Genomic DNA, 25388 nt, shown 5'->3' on the forward strand with positions numbered 1-25388 from the left:
TTCTTATAAATTTTTTAAATATCAAATTTAATAAGTTTTTATTTTTATTATTATATTTGGTTTCAATTTTATTAAATTAACATCTTCGTAAACTTTCAGAACTAAATATAGGCATTTACCATTAAATTAAGTTTTACTTGGGTGGCCGAAATCGATTAAATTAAACTAAAAAATATTTTTTTATGAATATTCACGTAACGTCCTAGACAGGATATTTAAAATTTCGTTCAATTTATTCAAATGAAATAAGTTATTAATCCATTGAGGTGTACAATTTCGCCCTCTTATGTGCTATAATGTGTTAAGATGACAAAAGCTATTAAAATTATCATGTATTTTGAGGTACTTTAATTTACGTAAAGTATAGCAAAAATTTGAAAAAAAATTTATATTTGGTTTAATAAAATAAAATAATAAAAGAAATGATTTGTATCACTTATATGAGCAGTGAGAACTTTCTGTGTATGCTATGTACACAACCGTACAAATAAAACAAGACACGACAAGGTAACTCTTAAATGAGTCACTTGGTTAAGATCTAGTCCGAATATAAAGATGACACGGTCTTTTGTATAACTTTTTCATTTCTTTTTATTTGTTCGAATAAATAGCCTTAGATATCAGGAAACTGCCCCCTTCCCCGCACAATTCAAATTCAACGCTTATTTCCAGTGGTACTGAACAATACTTAAACGCTTAAAAATTGTAGTTCAATTATCAGCTGTGATTTTAACACTTACGATTATTTTCTAGTTTTAGTTTAAACAGTCAGCCAATATTGCTGATTGCGTTCGAATTTGAGTTGTTTACCGATTTGTGACTATTCTTTTGTAAAATGTATCTTACAGTATCTAAAATTTTATACAATTCGTAGTTGAGTAAACTAGAGTAAATCAATATGTTTTGAGCCTAATTTTTATTTGCCAGCGCATTAAACAGACCTTTAAGGAACACCTTTTTAATGAAAACCCTAGCTCGGTTTAACTTAAAAGGAGTAAATTCAATGTGGCAAGAAAAATTAATATAAAGAGTATTATTAAAGTGTATTCATAAAAAATGAAGTAATATAAATTGATATCTAGGGCTATTATTTGAACCATTGTTTTTTAAAATTGGTAATGAACTGGATAAATTTTTTTGGGTAAAGCTCGATAAGAGCTGAAAAAAATTATGCAAAACTGTACATGGATCGGTAACAAATATTGATTTAGTAATAAGGTTCATTTTTAACAATGACATCAACCTCATTTATGTAATTGTATGTGATTTTGTTAATCCCATTTTTTTAGTTCCAGATAAAATATATTTGTTTTAAATTCAATGGAGCTTGAAATTTATAAAATCTCATTAATCATAATTAGAAATTCATAATTATTCACTTTCAAAAATTCACCTTAAGTTGTATTATGAAATATTTTTTTCAATTTTGTTTCAAATACAAAAACAAGGTTATTTTCAAGCAAAATTTACTGTACCCAAATCATAAACAAATAAAACAAAACTGCATAAATTAATGCCCATTCAAACTGTTTATAATGTAATCCTTATATTCTAAAATTTTGTTGTTTGTTCCATGTATGCTGACCTTTCATCACGCCTCTTGAAAACACAGCAATGAGTGGTTTAGGAGGTACAAATCCCTAGACTTATCTTCAACAGATAATGGACCCTCGAAGAAATAGCGTTACAAAAAGACATTCCAAACAAATTCTAATAAAATAAGGGTTGAAAAAAAAATTTATTTTGAGTATTTTAAAATCCGTAGTAAACATGTCAATCACTTGGTCAATGCAGCATAATATTTTTTAACTGCTATTTTTCCAGTTTGCTTTTTACAGAGATCAAGGCACTCAACACCGTATTGTGCTCGGAATCACTCGATAAAATTTTTGGTGATTCAGGTTATAATAACGACAATTCGACTTATAATAACGAAATTTGAAAGTACGATACGAAAACAAAATATGGAGGCGACCGTGTGTTTTTTCCTTCCGTATTTCGAAAATTATTATGGCATAATTTTATTTTAGAAGGGAATTAGTTAAAAATTTAACTTAAAGCAAGTAAAATAACGTCTGTAATATATTATTCTCATCTGTTTCAAATAATTTGGTTTATGTCGTTGACTCGAAGTGTATCTTTTTTGTCTTTCTCGACATATAGTGTTTGAAAACCATTGCAGTGAATTTTCAACAGGTTACCGCCTCGTAAGTATATATAGGTGAATGAATGATTTCTACACTTAATTAATAATCAACATAAACACATCAAGAAATTTATTATATTATATGATTATAAAATTTATATTTAAAAAAAATACAAAAATTATGACTCATAAAATATGAAACGTAAAATGCGTGGTCGGTTTTAAAATCTTTCACATTATAAATGCATAATTCATTCAATTTTAATACAATATTAACTATAGTGTGTTAATTCGAATTTGGTTCTGTAAAGTTATTGCAGGTGTAATGCGATAGTTTTGCAGACTGGAATATCAGTATATATTCCATTTTATAGCTCTTTAGTTTTTTTTTCGAAAAAATAAAAAAATTCACTTAAAAAATTGAAAACGGTTTTTCTAAACTGTAAATTCAAACGCCAGTCACGTCATGATATCGTTTAAAACAGGAAAATATTTTCATCTGAAATTATTAGAGTAAGTATAATTGTCATTACAGTCGGAGGAACCTCTTTTGCGTCCTGTGAAAACTGATTATTCTTGAAGGCTCCCGACTGTAATGACGATTTTACTTATCGTAACAATTTCGGTTGAAAACATTTTCTTGTTTTCATTCTATTTTCATTTTCTTATTATTGAAAATTCCATTTTTTATTAATACTTTATTGGTTATATTTTTGACTGGCGTTTGAATACTTTTATGACGTTTGAATACTTGGCGTTTGAGCACTATACTTGAAACAGAAGCGATGCGATGATAAATATCAAAAACTGCCTAGTGGGTCACTTTAGAATATTTACTTATGTCTTCTTTACCTATTGCTTAAGTCGTTGCTAGCTAGCAAAACCGTGAAGCTTTCAGAAGCCATAAAAAATATGCAGCAAAACAATTAAACAAATAATATTAAATTTAAAATTTAAAAACACCCGACATAAAATCAGGTCTGATTGATTCGTTTGTGGCTTCGTAAGATTGAGTGTTTTCTTAGCTATACTTCAAGCAAATTGGCTCAGCCGTTTGAAGATCATCTCCTTTTGTAGTTGTTATCAGGTAGGGAACCCTAAACTCGAACTTGAAACATAGGTTAGAACACTCTCAATCAAATTACCTTACAAAAAAAATCGGTTCTTCCGCTTAGAAGCTACCATGCCACAAAGAGACACACAGAGGCACGAACACGTTAAACTTATAACACCCGTCTTTTAAGTGGGGGAGTAAAAAATTAGAAACATTCAAAATATTTCTAGAATCGCACTCAACTTTTACAAATGTTTGGAATTTGAAAATGCATTTTGACAATAGATTCAGTTCTCAAAAAAAAAGTGGTCTATAGCACAATGAAGAATTTTAGTCATTATTCAAATTGACATAATGTAAAAATAATTTCATTGACTAACTTTTAAATAATTGACCACGCATATAATTTATAATTTTTTTATTTATTTTTTATTTTTTGAAATAATATAATTAATCAGTTAATAAACAAATAATTTATGAAATAACATCATAAATTAACACAAAATATTAAATACTTAGTCAATGTAATAGGTGTAGTCAATCAGTGTAGTAAGTGTAAATAACCTCATTATGATTTTATACTTACAATTTATTTGTCATCAAAATGATACCTGACTCATTTATATGTAAATTAAAAAGGTACCACTGCACATAACATAACAAAAAACTTTTAACAAAAAGAAAACCGACTTCAAAAGAAAACTTCTCCAAAATAAATTAGTATGCACTAAAAAGTAAAAAAATAACGAGTCGGTGTCAGCCAAGCTAATGTATCAAACTTTTCTGTTCAAATTGAAGCAAATTGACTTTTTAGGTTATCTCATGGATGGCGTTGTCAGAACTGGATCAAAATGAAAGGGGACCACACGAAAAGCACCAGCTTTCAATTAGATAAAGAATTATTTAAATCGGTTCACCCAGTCGAAAGTTCTGAGGTAACACACATAAAAAAATACACTCGAATTAATAACCTCCTCCTTTTTTGTTTAAAGTCGGTTAAAAATAGAAAAATGGAATAAGTTATCTCTTTATTTGGCATATCCAATATTCGAAAAAAAAGTCTTGCCTATAAGCGACTTTAAAAAAAATTATTCGAGGCGGACATTTATCTCACAAATTAAATTTGACATGGCACAACTTCCTAAGCTAGGAAAAACTTTGCAATCTATTGACTTCTTGTATCAATTCATCTCTCATCAATTATAAATAAGAGTGTGCTTCTAGTGAACCTAAAGCACAAGGTTTTATTTATACCCGTGTAAGAAGCATGACTTTGAACCAAATAATTTCTATTTGAAGCATTTTTCTCGATTATGCTTTTTTTGCATATGTTATGTTAGAAAATCTTGTACGCGAAGGAAGTAGTTTTCTTGGCACAAAAAATTAACTCCCTTAAAAATAATGTTTCCCAAAAAAATTTCGTTTCGTGGATTCAGGATCGCCATTGCTAACGTTTCTTGATAAATTATAAAAGTTGTTATCGAAAAGTGGTTCTAACTGTAAAAAATCTAACCCAAATTTCTCGAAAAATGTTCACAGATATTATTAAAATTTTTGTTTTCTTCTTAAACTTAACCACCTTTAACTTCCAAACGAAGCGTTTGCTGACGTATGTTCATGGAAACATTTTTTCATAAATTTGGCTCAAGAATATGTTCTAACTTCTTAACGTCTTAACGAATTAGGATATAAACCAGCTTGAAATATCTGAAATACCGGGGAGTATTTGTCATCGTAATAACATCGATTGCATTTTTTGAATTTTTAACTACCTTTTCTGATATCATCGAAATTTGGGTTTTTAACTAAAATCGAGTATGTGTATGCAGCGTAAAATATAAGAAATCTTACACTTTTGAATGAATATACTACAAAAGTCAACATGTGAGTAAATTTATATATTCAGACCACCCATCGATTATCTATATAATTTTCTTGAATGTTCGAATCCGAATAAACATTGATACTTGAGCAAAGGGGGTTGTTCAAAAAATTGTTCAGAAATTCCAGAAAATCGTTATTTTCCAGTTTTCGGACAACAAATATATTTTTTTTAGTGCCTTAAAACTATTTTTGGATTTGTAATTGAAATATCTTGTTAATGGTTTATTAATGGATGGTACAAGGGGGCTAAATTAAGAACCATCGTTGAAGAATAAGTTGATAAATAAAAGAGAAGTTGATAAATACACCTATTTCTGGATGTGTATTTATCAATGACAATATGTGCTATAGGATACCAGGACTGTCCTGATCAGAACATGATCACTGTTGATCATATATGTAATACTAAAGGCTGTTGATTTTCAACAGGTGTTTTGCCTTCTAATGTTATAATTGTTGTTTATATTATTATTATGTATTATTTTAAGTTATTATTATTATGCTTATCATAATACACTCACACGTACGTACTTAGTGATGTGATAACATAAAAATTAATAGCCGTGTTCACTAAAATCAATTACAAATATTTTCTAATAAATAACAAACTCAAAAAAAAAACTTAACAGATCACACACAGGTAACATGGTTTCTTATTTTATTAAGCAGCGTCAAGTGTTTTTTGTCTTGTTTATTAAACACATATTTACCTTAGCTTTATATTTTATTTCATTATATACCTTACTTTTTTTGTTGTTACTTGTTTTCGAAAATAAATAATTTCAAAGATTGGAACAAGAATGCATTTGGAATCAATAAAGATGTAAAATAAACTACATAAAAATAGGACACCATAATTTTTTCACTTTAAAAAAAAAAATACTACTTTGACTCGTATGGAATTCCTCAGTGCGGTACCCGTGGCTAAAAACAGGTTAAAGAAAGTGTAGTAATTTCTTTTCTTTTTATCATAGGCAATTTTATTACAGAATGATATTCAAATTACATAATGAACAAAATAAATTTTAATATTATTTCGAAAGCTTTTTTTTCTCCTTGGTAGTGCATTATTAGACCGTGAGCCTCTTTTTTGTCATCAGATAAGCTTTAAAATGAGATGGATTTTGATAAAGGAATACGGAATATATCGTGTGGAGAGGAGGAACACACTAAAAAAATGATTTATAATGATTTATAATATTATTTTTTATGCGTTATAAGTTCACCACTAGTACGTACTCCTGCCACGAATAATTTCATTTTAGCTTGATGTTTAATGATTTTACAAAGGTAACTATGATAAAACAAGAGAATATGTTTGGCCTGGCCTCGGTTTGACTGAAGCCTTCGGCAGTGGACCTCACTGCGCTAGCATATAGCTATAATAAATACCTACTCACAGTTCTAGAAAAATATGGTGGGAGCGCAAATAAATACATTTTAATAGTAAGATGTAATGTAATATAATAATTATATGCGCTTCCAACATTTGTTTCATGGGTTTTTATTTTTTTGGTACAGAACCCTCAAAACCATTTTGTAGTAGACCGAATATAAACCATCCTCCCATCCACTTGCGAACACAAACACACACAATTTTATCAAAATCGGTCCATCCGTTTAGGAGTAACCCCTCTGTTTGGAAATGGCGTCCTCGAAATGCAAAATTTACAAAAAAAAAAAGTCATCGTACCTCCGAAGGACATTTATCAGAAGGTTGAATCACAATTGAAGTAGGAAAACATCGCATACGGTGACCGAAAAATGTTTGCGTTATTCTATATTTTAACGTCAGATTCAGAGACCTGGAAACCTTTCTCAATTGTATAGTCTAAATCTGGGGATGAAAAGTTAAAAAAAAATTAGATGATGAAAATTATTTATAATTTGTTTTTATATATTTCTAACCTTGCAGGGGGGTGGGTGGAAAGGTGCAGCGAGAAAGTGGAGATAGAATATTTTCAAATATACCCAAGTAGAGTTTCAAATAAAACAGCATGACGTGTACATTGCGAAACTATAACCCCTACGCAAGAGGGTATGTAAGCAGAGTGGGGAAGTGAGAATGTTGGCCAGCAACGCGAGTAGTTCACAGTAGTTTATTAAGGTGAACAAGAATTTGACGCTGTTTGGAGATCTTCCTATATGCATTTAAAAACGAAAAATAAAACCATTATAACAAAGTTATAGGAAAGAATTGACACTTGTTTCAATGAGATTGTCTTGAGGAGATGAAGTTAACACCTACTGATTTTTGAATTTACGTAGGTTTCATCATACAAATATAGACCTGTTCTTGTTCGTTTGTACAAATACTGATTGTGACTCCAGTAAGTTTAGTAAGCGGTGTTTATTCAAGCGTGATTTGTAACCACGAATAGTCCACTGTGACAATATGTTCGTCCAATATAATACATATAGCATATTATATTATTCTACACAGTATTGTATAAAACTTTAACAAATGTACTAATGAATTCAAAAAAATCGAAACAATAAGAAATATTTGCTGAATTTTTAGTAAATTTTCGGATTACGAATGTCAGTGAAAATATATATACTATAGGAAATATGGCATTTAAGGTTGCTATTCTATGGAATAATATGACTTTTTATGAAACCCGGATCAAAATTTTCGTTTGAGAATGTTTGTATAATTTTGTTGATGAAAAAATTTTTGCTAAAAATGGGAATTTTTTTTATAATCCTATATTTTAAGACGATGATGTGAAGTGAAAAGAGCCAAGAGACAAAAATTGTTAAAATTCATTAAAAATATAGGATACAATCAATATCTTTCAAGTCAAATATTTGATCAAAACCGCAAAATAATCGTTAATTTCGACTGTATCAAATTTTCATCAAAATTAGATTTTGTTTTTGTTTTCTATCACTTGTATCTCAAAAACGGTGAGTTTTAAAAAAAAATGTCACGAGACAAAAAATTCTTGGAATATCCCAAAATATAAGGTTTAATGACTATTTCTTCAAATTTAATGATTTTTAAGCAGAATTATCTTGAGTGACCTCTTAACGCGCGTAGTAAAAGCACACTTTCTGATCAAAATAACTTTGTACTACACACTCATACGAACATTTTTAGCCGGGTTCCATAAAAAGTCATATTATTCAATGGAATTACAAATTTTTGCCATTTTCCGGATTTATTTCTTTTAATATCCATTTTGATATATTGATTTAAAGGGTTTGAATGAATGTGAAGATAAGAAAATTCCAAGGTATAAATCAAATAAAAATTAATGATTACGGCAGAGTGAAGCAACCGAGAAATATCAGTTTTTCGAGATGAAAGTGGCATTTTCTTTAGAATATAGAAACTAAAACGTAAATACAAAACCACATTAAAATGTCCAATAATACGACCGGGAACCATTCCTTAAAAGAACCGAAAAAGAGATACGATTTAATTCAGATATATTTTCTATTTTGTCTTGAAATTTATGACAGTGTAGCTTGGTTATTATTATAAGGGGGTAAATTGTATTTTCGACGCATTATTTTGTGCTTCAAAGTTTTCTTATCTAAAAAACGTCTTTAAAAAAATGTAATAGTTTCGAATATCTCAAAAAACCAGAATTTCTCGCTGCATCAAATCGGCGTTACATCTCGTTTTCTATAAATTTTTATATTTCTATAAGAAATCACAGCCAAGATAAAAATCTTAACAATTGTAAAAAATATAATTTTCGTTCATATTTAAAGTAATGCCACTTTTTACTTCGAAGTGTTTCATTTTTCTGATCGTATATAAATAAATGAATACTAGTAAGGTTATACAGAATATTATATAATACATTGAAGGTGCATTATTTCGTTTGTTCTTCAGTTCAATTAACTGACCAAATCGGATTTTATATGTGAAATGATTCATGCGAGTTTGTCATGCAAAATAAATTACGTATATTTTAACATTGAATAACAAAATTAAATAAATCTTAAGGAGTTGCAAGGAATTTTTAAGATAAATTCTAGAATAGTTCAGCTGCAACTACAATAGTCAATTATAAACAAGAACGGCATGTGTGTATATACGACTACGAGTATTTTATTAAGTAAATTCCTACAGTTGGAGATATTTTAAATTATTACTTTACAATCTATGTTCTGAAGATGTTCGCAAAAAAATTATAAAATGCATTTATTACATTTTAATCATATTGCAATAAATATTCAATTTCTATTATTGATGATTATTTTTGCAAATAAATAAAGTCTCACTCGAATTTATCATTCCTGTAGCCTTCTTTTTTAGTCTCCCTCGAGAGACACTGAAGCTTTGGTAAGCACTCCTTAATTAAATTGAATCGCAGTTACCGCTGTCAGATCATATTAATAGTAACGATGCGAAATTTGCTGATAACACGTTTTGTTTAATAGGTACAATTTTTTATAAAAGCCAAACTGGCTGTGCAGTTCCGCAAACCAAATACTGCGTAGGCGTAACAGGTAAGAAATAACGTAAATTAGTAAGTTATGTTTCATATAAAATCAGAATGGTTTAAGACAAAATAAACTTTCGCAAAGTTCCAATAATGTTGCAGCGAATATATTATTACCAACATGATATGATTGTTAGATGAACGAATTTTGAACCAGCTTGAAGTCGATCATGTTCATGGCATTTAAAATTTAAAAGCAAATCTAAATCCATTTTAACCCCCGACCTAATGTGTGTGTTCCTGTGTGTGTATGTGTCTGTAGCATCGTAGCTCCTAAACGGATCAACCGATTTTAATTTTTTTGGTATCATATGAAATGCAATTTAATGGAGAGTATTCTTAGTTATGTTTGAAGTGTAAACTTAGGGTTTCCTACCCAAAAAAACTGATGATCTTCAAAATCGATTCAGTATGGAAAAGGCATGGCATATAATTTTAACATAAAAATAATTACTATGGAAATAAATGGTAATATAAACCTGGCTCAATTCATTTCGAAAAATGAAATGGTAAAATAATTAGGAAATTCAAAACAATAATTCAAAAGAACAAAGTGAACTCAAATATTTCAATTAAAATATTTCCAAAAATTTGTCCCAAGAAATGATAGCTCTAAAAGTATAGTTTTCATTTCATCTGATGTCCTTGTGTTTTTCTGTACGTCCGTGTGTTTCTCAGTGGTTGATTGAGAATATTTTATAGCTAAGTATCAAAAAATCGACTTACAAGGAACAAATCGCATTTGCCGGGAGTTTTTGAAATTTTGTAGATTTCACTTGTCACAAATCTTGTTTAGTGTTTAGTTCCAGTAAAAATTTTTCTTATATTTAAAAACATTACTTTTTACTACTATTACTAAAATTTTTATTTTTTTTTTTTTTTTTTTTTTTTTTTTTTTTATTAAATAAACATGATTGAAGCAATATGGTTAGATCTCGCTTGGAATATCATGAAATATGAGAATAAAGTATCACAGAATAGAAATCATTGGTTAAGGCGAAAATCCTTCTTCTCTTGGTTTACTTAATATTTTGAAATTACAAAAATTTTTCCAAAGAAATTTAGTCCTGTATATTTTTAAATTTTGATTAGTTAAACCTTTTGCAAAGTTTGGTTTTTTTCAAATTCAATAACGAGCTATATCGGCGTTCTTTCAATACGAAAGTGATACGAAACTATAAAATTTCAAAATAAATTTCACTGTTGTGTTCAGAAACTAGGTGGTGTTTTTAATTGTGAATATAATAATTATATAGTCAATAAAAATATAAATAAATTTAATTGAAATACTGATTTTTAAGAATACATAAAAATTTAAATTATTATATTTGTTAACCACATGCTGCTGTTGAAAAATTATTTTTATGAAAATATAAAAAAAATATTATATTAGGTATCATTTTTAATGTTTGAAATTAATAATTTCAATTATATTCAATTTAAATAAAATAAATAAAAATCATATAAATTAAATAAATTAACGATAAAAGATATTAAAATCAATAAAATTTAATATTATTATTTTTTTTTATATTATAAAATTATTACACAGTAATTGTCAACATTTTTCAAATTCCAATTAATTAAAAATTAAAGAAAAAAATTAAAAATTGTAAAACTGGAAAGAATGATTAAGTATTCAAATTTATGGAATATATTAAGTATTCAAGCTAATTTTGTTGTAAAATTTCAATCATTAATTTTTGCAGAGATAGACTACGATGTTTTACCTACTATTGACTATTATTTTGTCCCATACAGCTGTCTCAGAGCTCAGAATTCAAAGTGGAAAATTATGGTTATTTAAATATTTACAATACATGTGAAAAATTCAATAATTAAGGTAATTAACTCAAATCTTTATTGAAAGTGTTTTCTTAGCATTCACCAAATTTTTATTAATATTGGTTTTATTCAAGTAAAAATATTTTGGTTCCATAATTCAGTTTAAAAATCCGACGAGTCCCAAACGATTTGGGGGGTGGATATACCATTGTGGGAGGTGTCAATGTCGAAGGGTTGCAGAAAACTTGACCTCTTGTTTCTCAAGATTGTCTACTTACTGATAATGAAGAAGAAAAAATTATTTATTTCACACTTTGAAGTGCAAAATCTCGAAAACAGCCCAATTGGGTCAAATATCCCTCTGAGAATATGGAATTTATTCAAAGATAATTTTGGCTTCCTGAAGGGTCCAGGAATTTGAGTCAGTTAACAGATCTCGTTCTCCATATTTTACATATCTACAATAAGGGTGATAGTTTTAATAGTTTTTTTTCTATATGAATCACTCTCTTAATGTGACCTGCCAAAAAAACCAAATCCTGGTAACGCAATTCGTGTTTAGTACAAAGTTAGGAATTAGTTCATAACTAAAATTTAAATTTAATTTTTCGTAAAAGTCGTATGCGTTAATAGTAGCTTACGTTTGATGGTGTATCGGTTGTTTTAACATCAACTTTCTCGGCCACCCTAAGTACTCAAAGCAAATCAAAATATATCTGTATTGCAATAAAGCTAACAGAGTTTGGCATATATTAAACGATATAAAATTCTGTATAAAAAAAATTAAGTAAAAATAAAACAGCTAGAATTAAAATCAAAATCAAAATAATATAGCGAGAATTAGTGTCTTTTAGTAAATTATTTTATAGATTATTTATACTTGGTAGATTCTTCCTAAATTGGCAACTCTTCTAGAAAAAAGCTTCTCAATTTTAGTGCTCCATATATTAAATGTATTAAATGTTGTTTTTTTAATTTTCCTTAAGGTACATTTAATAGATTAATCAGATAGTTTCTGGTCCATTATATTTACATATTTGACAGTTAATGTTTTGCTTCCATCTATAGTTCATAGTGTTAAGGGTCAGTTTAACGATCAGAATGCCAAAAACTCTTAATTGACTGATTAGGCGGTGCCACCTAAAGTACTCTTCAACCCTTACCAAAAAAATTTTGCCACCTTGAAACAGATTTGATGACTTAAAGTTAACCATTGCGGACTGGTTTCTTACTCATATTACCTATACTTACATATCATATATTACTTTTATTTATACCTCTTATAGGTATATTTATTTTAAGTAAAGATTATCTTAATTTTTATGAAATGATAAGAACTATTGAATGATGATAATAAACGGATTATTATTATTATTTTTATTATTATTATTATAACAAATGAAATAAATGTACATGTTGTTTATGCATATGATTAAGTTGTAATATTATTTTTTGATATTTATTATGAATATACCTTCTAATAAAAATATCAATATTTGTTTATAATATTAAATTTTATTAGGTATTTTGACATTTTATATAAACAAAACATATATTTTTAATTTATATAAAACTATAAAATAAAATGATATTATATATAAATATTATTATCTCTTCACTAGAACTACTACTACCATACTTAGGTAACTATTATTATTTTTATTATTGTAGTTGAAGATGTTAACAAAGATTTTATAAGAGTTCATCAAAATATTGTATTATTTTCACAGAGTGTATCAAGAATATGTTTTAATCGGTTTTAATCTAAACTAAGACAAAGATACAGACAAAAACTTCCTAGCATATATAAGCCTATAATGTCACATTCGCAATGAACCTCAACACGAAACATAGCTCTGAAAGTCTCCCCGAAGTTTATCAGCCGATCAACACGATCGATGGCTTGCCTAGGTTATTACACACAATAATGCTCTTTCAATTCAAATAGCCACTTTGAATAAAGTAAGAGCCGATGCTGCAAATTTAATGAAGTGTTTGATGCATCATTAAATTTTTAGATATAGTAACTATCTAATGTCTGAGCATTTATACATGTGTTTGCCTGACCCATCGGGGGCCTCGTATAATAGAAAGGTGTAAAAAAATATTGCACAAAAAAAGTGTGTGAATCATATATAATCAATAGGCAAACAAACATTAATCGAAATTTTCGTTATTTTCGTTATTTGAAAACTAAAAATAAATTAGGCAGACACTTTTGAAGAGGGTAAAATTTAAGAAAACCAACCCAAAATTGATTTTTCTAAAGTACCATATGGAGTGCTTGATTCACGCTACCATTTAAACAGCGTTTATATAATTTTAAAAACAAAAATTTGAAAAATACCTTTGGGTGCATTTAAAAAAACCTTCTTCGACTTTTTTGATTGCGGTATGTATTAAAATTTTGTTTAATAATAACTGATTCAATATAGTTACAATGTATAAAATAATCCATTAGCTGATTACCTTCTTAAAAATTATTAAATGACCAATGTTCTGATACACATTGTATATTTAATATGAATTTGAAACAAAATCCTTTATTTTTGTTTTTATTTATTCATTTTAATTAATATAGCGTTAAAATCTCGTTTAAATATACAAATGTACAGGATAGGGCAGAAAAGTGCCCGATTTTGAAAACGCAAAAAGCAAAAACCCATCAAGTTTTCCAAATCAATTTTTTATTTGCTTAACATGCATAAAAGACGGAGAAAAATTACATAAATTTAGTAATTTGTTAACTGTATTTTCAACTTAATAATGCTTGATGTTGCTCAAAAAAAGATAGATTTGAAGTTTTCGACAAAGTTTAATATATTTAGGTCTCTTGAATCCATTTATTGTTAATTTTTCATGAACTGAATACACATAGCACTTATTTTGTCACCTTCTAGTTAACTACTTATATAATTCAGTATACAGGTTGATCTTTTTAAATTTCCACCCTTATATTATGAAAAATGATGGGAAAATCATAAAAATCAAAAACCCGTATCTGCTCATTTTAGAGAGGAAAATACAGATTTATATTTCTTTTACAAGTTTTCATGGTCAAACTAAGATCAAGTTTGTGTTTTCAAGTAAGTCTACATTTTTTTATAGCAGATTCTTGTTCTTTACTGTAAAATGTCTTTCAATTAGAAAATTTTTGGCTAGACCTCAATTACCTGATTTCCGGTTTTTTAATATAAAATATATAAGAATACCTACTATAAAAAAAATTTTGCTGACAAAATTAACTTGTTTGCCGATAATAAAAATATTATAAATTGTCTACATGGAATGTCTTAAGCTTGCACACACAGGTAAGCAAGGTAAGGTCTTAAGAAAAAAATTTTTTAAACTAAAGTGACGTTTTTGTGGAAAAAAAAAGAATCTGCTACAAAATATATGTAGTGTCATTTAAAGCTCATTTAGAAAAGTTATCACTTGTTGATCTTGAAGGCGTATTAAAAAACTAAATAATATATTTTCATTCTCTCGTGCTTCAGTTGTTGATGGTAAATTGTTCAGGTACAGTTTCTCTTTCACCAAGAAACTCCTTTCATTCTTAATCTTTCCAGGTAAATCTGTAAAAAAGTTGCAAGTTATTAGATTGAACTTATTTAAAATTTTGTTGAAGGTGATATACTTTATTTGTCTATGGTGGTAAAATAAGTTCTATTTAACTACGAAATCAGAAAGATTTGAGTGCCCTCTGTTATAAATTCAATAAAAGTAAAGAGATATTTGAACCCACATTAATGGAATTTTTTTGAAAGTTATTATAAATAACAGTACCTATATAAAATCGTCTCTAAAAAAAAGCGCCATACCAATAAATTAATCATAAATATTTTATTTAGTTACTTTTCACTAGTACTATTATTTTTTTTATTTGATCATTACCGAATTTCAAAAAAATGTAAAAGAATTCGAAAGAAATCAACAAAAAATATATATTTGCCAATAATATAATTAATTAATTTACATAATTTTAAAATAAAAAAATAGAGAAATCGATCTGAAACATATTTAAATAATTCTATGAGTAATATATTAAAGAAACAAACCAAATTTTTTTTGCGTTATAGACTCACAGTACCTCAACATTCAGAATCAATCCCTTGACAATAAAAGGCAAAACTATCATGGTGAACAGCCCAGAAATTTTAAGAAAAGGTTCCTTTACGAAACGATCAAGAACATTTTCGATTTTTAAATTTCAACAAAATTTCTCAAAAAGTTTTAACAGATTCGGATATTTTGAACACATACATTGCAATATAATGAAATTTTTTTTTCGTAAAATACAAAAAAAGTGTCTTTATCGTTAAATTACTCGGAAAATAATAAAGTTACAGAAAACAGTTTGGAGGGAAAAATTAAGTTTTTTTTCAGCAAAAAAATTTTACCTTCTAAACTTTTTTTGTAACTTTATTTTTTCGAGTTATTTAACGATAAAAACTTTTTTTCGTATTTATCGAAAAAAAAAATTTTCATTAAAAATACAATACCTATTTCAAAAAATTTATATATCCGGTCCTGCTAGAACTTTTGAGCATGTTACCAGTACCTACATAAAGTGAATTGGAAAGCAGCAAGGATTGATTTTAGTTATCGTGGTAAATTCATCAGCTTTTGTGCTCAATAAAAACATAAAAAATATGATACGAGAGACTTTCTTTTCATTATCAACTCCGTCAATTTTCATGCAAATGACTTGGTACTTTGAAAAGTTGACTTTTTTTTTGGTACTTTTTTCCATCGGCGAGAAGGGGTAACAACGATATCCTGGGAAAGATCGCACTAATTTTTGTTTTTAATTACTTTATGTCAGCTTTAAACAATGCAGTAGAGGAGTGTTTATAAAGATCCATTAACTGTCCCTGGATTCCAAAATTTTAAGATAATTTATACCTTACGACTATCTGTTATTTGATGAAAAATAGGTGTTCTTTGAGTAATATATTCCATTTTAAACCCGAACTAAAAGAAAGGAATGCTATAAGTTTGACTGCAACGTGTGTGTGTCTGCCTGTGTGTCTGTCTGTCTGTGGCATCGTAGCGCCCAAACGGATGAACCGATTTTGATTTTTTTAGTTTTGTTAGAAAGGTAATGCGAATAAATTGAAATGCGGATTTAGGGTTCCGTACCCGAAAAAACTTAAAATTCGCTTTTTCAATACGAGTTTAGTGTTCCATTCCTGAAAAATTTGTCGGGGTTTTTTTTAAATTTTGTAAATTTCACTTGTATCGATTCGCTTCTCTGAATTACTCAATAAGCTCCACACCATTACATTTTTGGATTTCCATTAATCATGTACATAGAGGTAACAAAAAAGTTACAAAATTTCACCTGTAAAATATAAACAAGGTATCAGAATCGTGACCTGAACCAGTGAAGTATCATCATCGTTGTATTGAACCGCGTCCGTCCATTGTATGGTAGTGGTGATTGAGTACATATTTTATGAACAATGTAGATACCTTGTATATTTTATCTAATAAAATTTTATCATTATTTTTTTACAATTGTATTCGTTTTATTTTGAAGGTAGATAGATATAATGGACCTACTAGACAAGCCTACCATTTGCTAGTTTTATACAGCTTCAATATATGTATCAAACAAAAAAATTCCTGTTTGGTTATTTAAAACAGTGATAGACCTCACAATTTGATTTTTATCAATGTAATTGAAAATAAAAAAATATAATTTTAATAAATCTTTGTTTGTTTAAATAATTTTTTATTAAGTTTAAATATTGTACTGTACACAATGGGCCTTAGAATTTGGGTTTTAAAAATTTAATTTAGATTATACAGGTAATATTTTAATACCTTAACAAAAATTTGAATGTATCGAAAAAGAAATTTCGAATTCGTTCATATTAACTATTCGATATCTTGGTTGCCAAATCCCAGGATATCTACTAAGGAAACTAAAATATGTAAGCTCACTGTAATCAAAATCGGTATATCCGTTTAGGCACTTTGATGACAGACACATATAGCGGTCGAACTTATATCACCCGTTTTTTTTAGTTCGGGGGTTAAAAAGGAAGTGAAATGCACAATAATGTAAAAAGTTAAAGTTACAATATAATGTAAGGGGGAGCGTTTTTTGCATTCAATTGCAATAAAATTTATTTTCTACGACTTTTCTTACTAGAATATTACTTTTTCCGATATGATTTATTTTAACACTGCCCTGAATTCTTAAAAGATTTTCCAGAAAAACAACATGACAATTTATGGATTTCAACTAAATTAAAAAGTTACGACACTTCAAATCATTTTTGAAATTGTAACTTTAAGGATCAAATTAATTTTTTCTGATCAATTTATTTGATCTAAGGAATCCATTAAATTGCTTTTTTCCTTATAGCCATTTCCAAACTGAGCCGATTTGTAAGATCATCGCCAATTTTTAGTTTTTTCGGGTAAGAAACTGTAAGTTTGCACTTGAAACATAGCTTAAAACACTCTCCATAAAATTACCTTTCAAACAAAATCAAAAAAATCAAATTCGGTTCATCTCCTTAGGCGCTACGGTGCCACATACAGACAGACAGACAGATAGACAGACACAGGGACAGGCACATATACATAGCTGTCAAACTTATAACACCCCTTTTTTTAGTTCGGGGGTTAAAAAAATATTAGTCACAAGCAAGAAATTTGCATTCGTCCATTCTCTTATCAAAAAATAGTTCTGATCTGCACTGTACCCACATACATATACAACTACAACAAAAATCAGTAAAATGTCTTTTTTAATGTACCCAAAAACATGTTATGCTTATGACCAAAGTAACTATAATATTATTATTATGATTAAAATAAATTAATTTTATATTTATATTATAATAATAATAATAATACCGTCCTCTATTTAAATTTAGTGATATCAATAAAATTCAAATAACGAGAACATGTACATAGAGTTTTTAATATTGTAGGCGTTATTGTAGTGTAGTCAATTGATTTTTAAAGTTGACATATTGAAAAAAAAAAATTTTTATTGAATTAAATAAATATCTATGTCTTAAAGGTATATATATATACATTTTGCAGTTCAATTAGAATAATTTATTATAATAGCAAACTGTACGAGAAAGTTTTATATAATTTAATTTATACAATAATTTTATAAATCGAGTTAATTTGTTTACAATAATCCAATAATCGATTTGTCATAATAATTTTAAGTACCATGCACAAGGGTGTTTTATAATAATTGTCTCATAATAAAACAACCCGTGCATATAGTCTGGTGCGATCCTTGAGGTACACACGTAAAACTTCCCAGTATAATAAAAAGTTTTAAAATTTAAAAAAAATAAAAATTCGACCGACTCGAAACGACTCGATCGAATGCTATGCAATTGGTTTTAATACGCATCTATCGACATTTCAACGAAGTCGATATAATTTTTTTCGCGCGATATCGATCAGGATAAAATGTAGGAAAAAGCTCGAACGAAACGAAACGGCTCTACCGAATGTTATGAAATTCTTTTTGGATGACATTGTCATTAATACACATGGCACCTCAACGAAGTCGATCTCATTTTTTGTTCGTGTGATATCGACGACGAAAAAAATGTCTACGGACGTACGTACGTATGTACACACACACACACACATACTTCTTCTCCAAATTAGTGTAAATGCTCTATCTTAATTATGAAACGCAAAGATATGTTAAAAATTTCAATTTCGAAAATCGGACCCATTACAATAACTATAGTGGGAAGTTAATAATGGGTTAATTTTGAAACACTTAGATTGTTGAAGATTTTTATAGGAAAATTTAACCACCGTCTTTATTGTTATACAATCAAAATTGTTTTGTTTTGACCAGAAAAAGTGCCCCCTCCTTCAATAATCATTAAATCGGATTGCTACAAGATTAGGGGTTTTTGAAATTACATGAAACAATGTATAAATTTTGATGTAAATCAGAATTATATTTCATGTAGAAGTCCAAGTCAGAAAAATCGGGTAAGGCGTAGGCCACGCAGAAATTTTTTGTACTTTCGAATTCAATGAGCTTCAAAGTTTCAATTCTTAAGGGAGATAGGAATTTGTTCCCTCACTGGATTACACTAACTTCTACTTTATTCATATGCGCCAAGGCGAATTTTCAGCTTCAAATAAAAAATTATAAATATTGGTGGTAGAATTCTGGAAGGCGAAACCTCTTTTTCGCAAATTTCCCGCTCGTTAAGGATATTTTTTAAATATCTCAAATAGTTTCCGAGATATTTGAAATAAACAACCTTCCTCTTTTTTCTTCTTCTTTTAAATTGTTTATAAGTTTTGTAATTTCACCACAACCTCTTTATTTGTATTCGCTAAGTTTCTAATCATAATTTTGAATCAAATAACACGTTTATTGTAATTTTCCGAGGACAACAACAAGTTCGCCCAAAAATAGACAAATATTAACTACACTCACTTTGCTTGGGTTTATAAAATGCGTTCCTTTTCAATCGAAACTTTTTTTCACTTAGGATATCATTGTGACTTTCACAGTGAAATCATTCAGTATTTTTTCAACATAGTTTTAGCTTCTTATTAATAGAAGTTCGTTACGAAAACTCAAGTAAGAACAGAAACATAGATATACTACTTCGTGATTAAAGCTGTACAAGAAACGGCTGTTATAAATATCTATGATATACCCGGTACCTGGATACAAATCGTATTGATTAGATCTAAATAATTTTTTTATAATAATATTTAAATCTATAAGCCTATTAATTTTTTGACATTATTTGACATCAAATAAAATCAAAATATTTGTATGGTTGCTGTATTTTGATAAACAGATTACAGTAAACAATTGAATTTTACTTTAAAGTAGTTCATAATATATTTATATAATGGTGGTATTTTGATCGATTAATGAATTCAAAATTATTTTAAAATGATATTAATATTACTATCTAATATTACTATGTATATATGTGTGTTTTACAGTTGCAGGTCAATGGACAAGTATATGGGGCGAAATAGGAAAGCTGTCCAATTCAAAAGAGTCTGCAGCATATCTATCTTATTTACTTTTTTTAAATTTCCGAGCAAAAATTTATTTATAATCATTAATTATTATTAAAATTTGGCTATTTATTAAAATACATCAAAAAGCAGGATTCAGGAAATTGATTTCCTAAATAGCTCTCTGGTATTATAAATTGTAATCACTAAAATCCAAACTCGCTTCATATAAGTTAAGTATGGTTAGTGACAAATAAACAATAAATTTATAGAGATTTTATTAATTTTTTTTAACGTAGTTTTTAAAATATAATGACATACTATACGCTTCAACAACTTTTCGCTATTATCCTAAAAAAGTGTTATAAAAATAATCGTTCAATCGGAAGTAAGCGACTTGTAAAATTAGATATGTAGAATTAAAAGAGTCAAATATAATCTTGATTTAATTAGCCTTGGTGTTGATATTGCTATAATTGTTATTCGCAAAGTGCGTGAGTTTTATTGGAGGCGTTTCCATGGTAGCGATAAACTACTTTAATTATAGAATTGTATGGATGCATATATAATTGTATGGATTGCATTTATGACTTACATTGAAAATTTAATATTACTGTCTCACAAATTTAAATAAATTATTATAATAATTTACATTTAAAAAATAATATTTGTGCAATTTGATTTCTTATTTTCACAATTTTTAATGCATTAAGTTTAATTAATTACTGTTCTTCAATAATTTTAATTTGACATTTTCTAAAACATTAACATGTAAAGAATTGCAGTTTACTGTATAAATAACATTATCTGTTGAAAATACAGTATAATAAATATATTTAAAAAAAAAAAAAAAGAATTGCAAATTAGTCATAAATTCGTCCTTTATCGTCAAAATTTTTCACTGGAAGCGCTAGCATCGATTTTATTGTCCCTACCATGACTTTGAAATAAAAATTATTTTCTTGAATCTCCTGTTTTCTTAAACCTTCATATATCTGTTTAATTGCTTGTTTTATTTAACTCTCTAAACATTTTGTTGCACTGTAAGCCTTTACAATACAGCAGACAATACACAGTTTCTATTTGTTAAGGTTTGGAGGTGTACCACCATTTGATCATGGAATACTTGATAAATTAAAAGCTTAACGGCAGAAAAGATTTTGTAGTAGTTGGAACAGTATCGCATACGACTACTGCTTTTGACACCAAAAAGTACGAAGCTCCGGAACTTAATATACAAAAGTTTTAAAAGGAAATTCTCTCGAATTTTTTTTTCGTATTTTTAGAAATAGTTTTACCTATTTATTTAAGGATGTCTCTTCACAAAACTGACCCGAAATAAATTTTCATTGCCTTCTAATTTCCATGTTTTATAAGTTTTTAACATAATCCAGAATTGATGAAATATGGCTAAAATAAATTAAGTGTCACGGTGAAAATGAAAATTTGGTATATTCTTGAAGCTCAAACAAATTTTTGAAAGAAATCTTTAATATCCTAATAATATATCTTAATTCTTTGACACGAGCATATAGATAACGTTACTATTATCTACGTTATAGTATTATATCCTATCTAAGCTATATTATATGTATATTTATAGGTTCAAAAGGGCGATGATTTGTTTGTTGATAAATATTTTCAGTATTGCAAAAAAAGGGAAAAGACTTCATGTAATGTATTTATTCTTGTCATGGTGGTAATATTTTAATAATAATGTTTACATAATAATATCCTTATATTATTAATATTATTGTTAGACATAATTATTTATAAATAACTAATATTTCTTCGTCAGTTTATTAAAATATGTATTATATGTCAGATAATATAATAATAATGAACTAAATTAACTTATATTATATATAATATATGACTTAATAATGCGAGACCATAGTATGCTATTTACAGTCAAAGACAAATATAAAATCTAAGAGATAATACTGGCGTGTGACTGAGGTTTACAATATGAGTTTTAGCGTCCAATGGATTCCTTGGCTAAAACTAACTATATAATGTTAATAAAACTTCTGAAAACAGTTTATTTTTTTTGGTAGATGATGGAAATTAATGAATGTGCGTCTATATACCATGTATATACGAAATATATTAAGGTATACTAAGTTTATTATACTATGTATATATGAAATATATCAAGGTATACTAAACTTAGTCCCAAGTTTGTAACGCCTAAATATATTAGTGCTACTAACAAAATTTTGGTGTAGGTGTTCATAAAATTACCTATTTAGTCCATTTCCGGTTTCCGTGTCTCAGTAAAGTATTTATATCAAATTTCTGGACAAAATATAATGAAGGGATTTTTAGGCTCAAAATTGATTCAAAAGTACCTTTTATAAAAAAAAATTTTTTTAGTCATATTCGTCTTTAATCCCAATTATTTTATTTCTTCTTCAATTTTTTTCTATTTCTGAGCCACTTTTTGTCTTTTCTATGCTGGCTTTTCTTACGTAACGTGATTTTGGTATAATAAGTTACCAAGTTTCATTGGATAACTACTTGCTCCTTTTTTTACTTTTGTCTTAAGCTATCTTAATATCTATCCTTTTCTGACTTTAGTACAGAAATTTGTTATAAATTTTCCACAATACGTCTGTCTGTCAACACGATAACTCAAAAACGAAAAGAAATATCAGGCTGAAATTTCTATAGCGTGCTGATAGCGTAAAAGGGGGGTCAACTTCGTAAATGAGCAACATAGGTAAATTGGGTCTTGAGTCCGCAGGACCCATCTTTTAAACCGTTAGAGATAGAACAAAAGTTTAAATATAAAAATGTTCTTTATAAAAAAACAAACAACTTTTGTTTGATACATTTTTTGTAAACACCACTGTTTACCCATGAGGGCGTAAATTAGGTTAAAAACATTGTGCAGCATGTATAAAGGTATTGTATATATATTAAATTTATATTTTTATTTAAGAAATTCCAAAATCAATTATGGTATACAAATATTAAGTTTCATGGAAGTGTTGAAACTTTGCTAAATCCAACATATTTTATCATGGTAATTTATAAGTAGCTTTTACTGTATTCATAAAAATGCATATATTTTTTAATAAATATATTCAATCTATATTATAATTTGTTACTGCGATGAACATAAGCACTTACTATACATGTAAGACATGATAAAATATTGTCGTATCTTAAAGAATCAAGTATGAACACCACACGATCTTATTGGAGCTGGAATATACACTAACGTGAGATAATTTCATCGTTTTCTTTTGGCATCATTCTTGTCGACTTCATATAATAGATTATGAGCTGATCGTAGAAAACTCTTGGGATTGACACTAGCTATTGCAGCCAAGAAAATTCTCGAGGATGCAGTATCTTTACCAAACAGGATTATATAAGATGCGTACGCAAGTAAGAGAATTGATTTGGTAGCCGTACCGAGTCGCCAATCCAGACGCCACTCTTATGAGCAATTCAATGGCCAAGTTAAAGATAATAGATGGAGTAGACGGGCGGGTTCGTCTGTCCTTAATGCAGGGTTTCCCTCTCCTTAATGCATATTGGTTCTCATGTTTGTGTAAAACACAGTCATCACAGTCATTATCTTGCTGCATAGCCTCATCTTCTCCAACACCTGCCTTAGTCAAGCCTATGCCATCTGTGTCACCCACCCCGACGCGTACCAACTAACGCACTTTAGACTATAAGGTTGTCCTAACAACTTTAACAGCTATAATAAGCCAAGAACAAGAAAAAGTCCAAAACATAAGATAAATATAGTAGATATCCTTCAAAGAATCTTCTAAACAAATCTTCGAAACATTTTCAGCGAAATTGTGGTACAACTGTTAATCTGCAAAAATAACTTCGTTGGGAAACGTAATTGAAACTAAAAATGAAAGTCTTTTTGATAGGGTATGCTTATTTAAAATATTTAGCCACAATATAATTTTGTTTAGAATTTAATATCTGTCTACAGTATTATCTCAAAGTTGAAGAAACTATGTCCAACTAGTCCTAAATATGATGAATCGTATTTTAAATAAATTGTATTGAATTGATAAAGCAAAGTGATTGTCATTCATAAATTTGAATGTTTATATAGAAGTATCACCAAAATACAAAATACAAAAATAACCCTGAGAATAATTTTTAAATTAAAAAACTTTTCTCATGATCAAGAAGTAACGAGTATACAAACAAACCATATCTCTTTTTTAAAACACCTGTGTACAAATATAAGTTTAAATTTTTGAAGAAAAAAGTAAAAAAAAAAAAAATGTAACAATTTTAACAATAATTGTCAAATTGAACAAAACAATTTTGAAAAAAATCTTAAAAATATCAAATACTAAAAGATGAAAGAGAATTATGAATTACCTGCCGTTAGGTAATTTTTTTTTCAAATTTTAAATACTGTCTAATTTTTATTCTATATACATTTAACTTCCGGTTGGTTAAATCTATTTAAACGTCAAAAATGTCTATCACTAAATCCATTTTTTTGAATTACTTTTAATTAATTTTTTTAATTGTATATGTATTTTGGGATGTTTCGATTACGTAAGTATTTAGATGGTGTATCTTCTCCATCTTCTATTTTATTTTTGTATTGCTATTTATTTTTCGATGGTTACGATATTTCTAGTTATTATTCCTCTTTTGGGCTTTCTATTTATGGCTTTATCAGTAATCCGACGGAAAGTTTAATAATGTATTATTTTTTCAATTTCTTAAGAGAGTCATTAACTGTATAAGGATCATAGCCGAATAGTTTATGCAAGACCCATAAGAACTTTTGTCTTACATTTGTAGTTTTTATTTTATTTAATTTATAACTTTATTATTATTTAAAAATTATGGTTTAAGATTAAATTAAGTCTGCAACTACTCATTGAGTTTTGTAAAATCAAAAATATATTTTATATACACTCTATTTTCTACCAAGGAATGCCCGTTCTTTGGCTTTTCCTATTAAAAATGGACAATACAAATTTCTAAGGCTTTAGTGTTTATAAATATTTATTATGGTTTATTTATTTTCAGGTATTCCGTTCTCAAAATTTCAGCATATCAAAAT

This window comes from Chrysoperla carnea, chromosome 1 (assembly GCF_905475395.1).
Source record: "Chrysoperla carnea chromosome 1, inChrCarn1.1, whole genome shotgun sequence".
Classification (NCBI taxonomy): Eukaryota; Metazoa; Arthropoda; class Insecta; order Neuroptera; family Chrysopidae; genus Chrysoperla; species Chrysoperla carnea.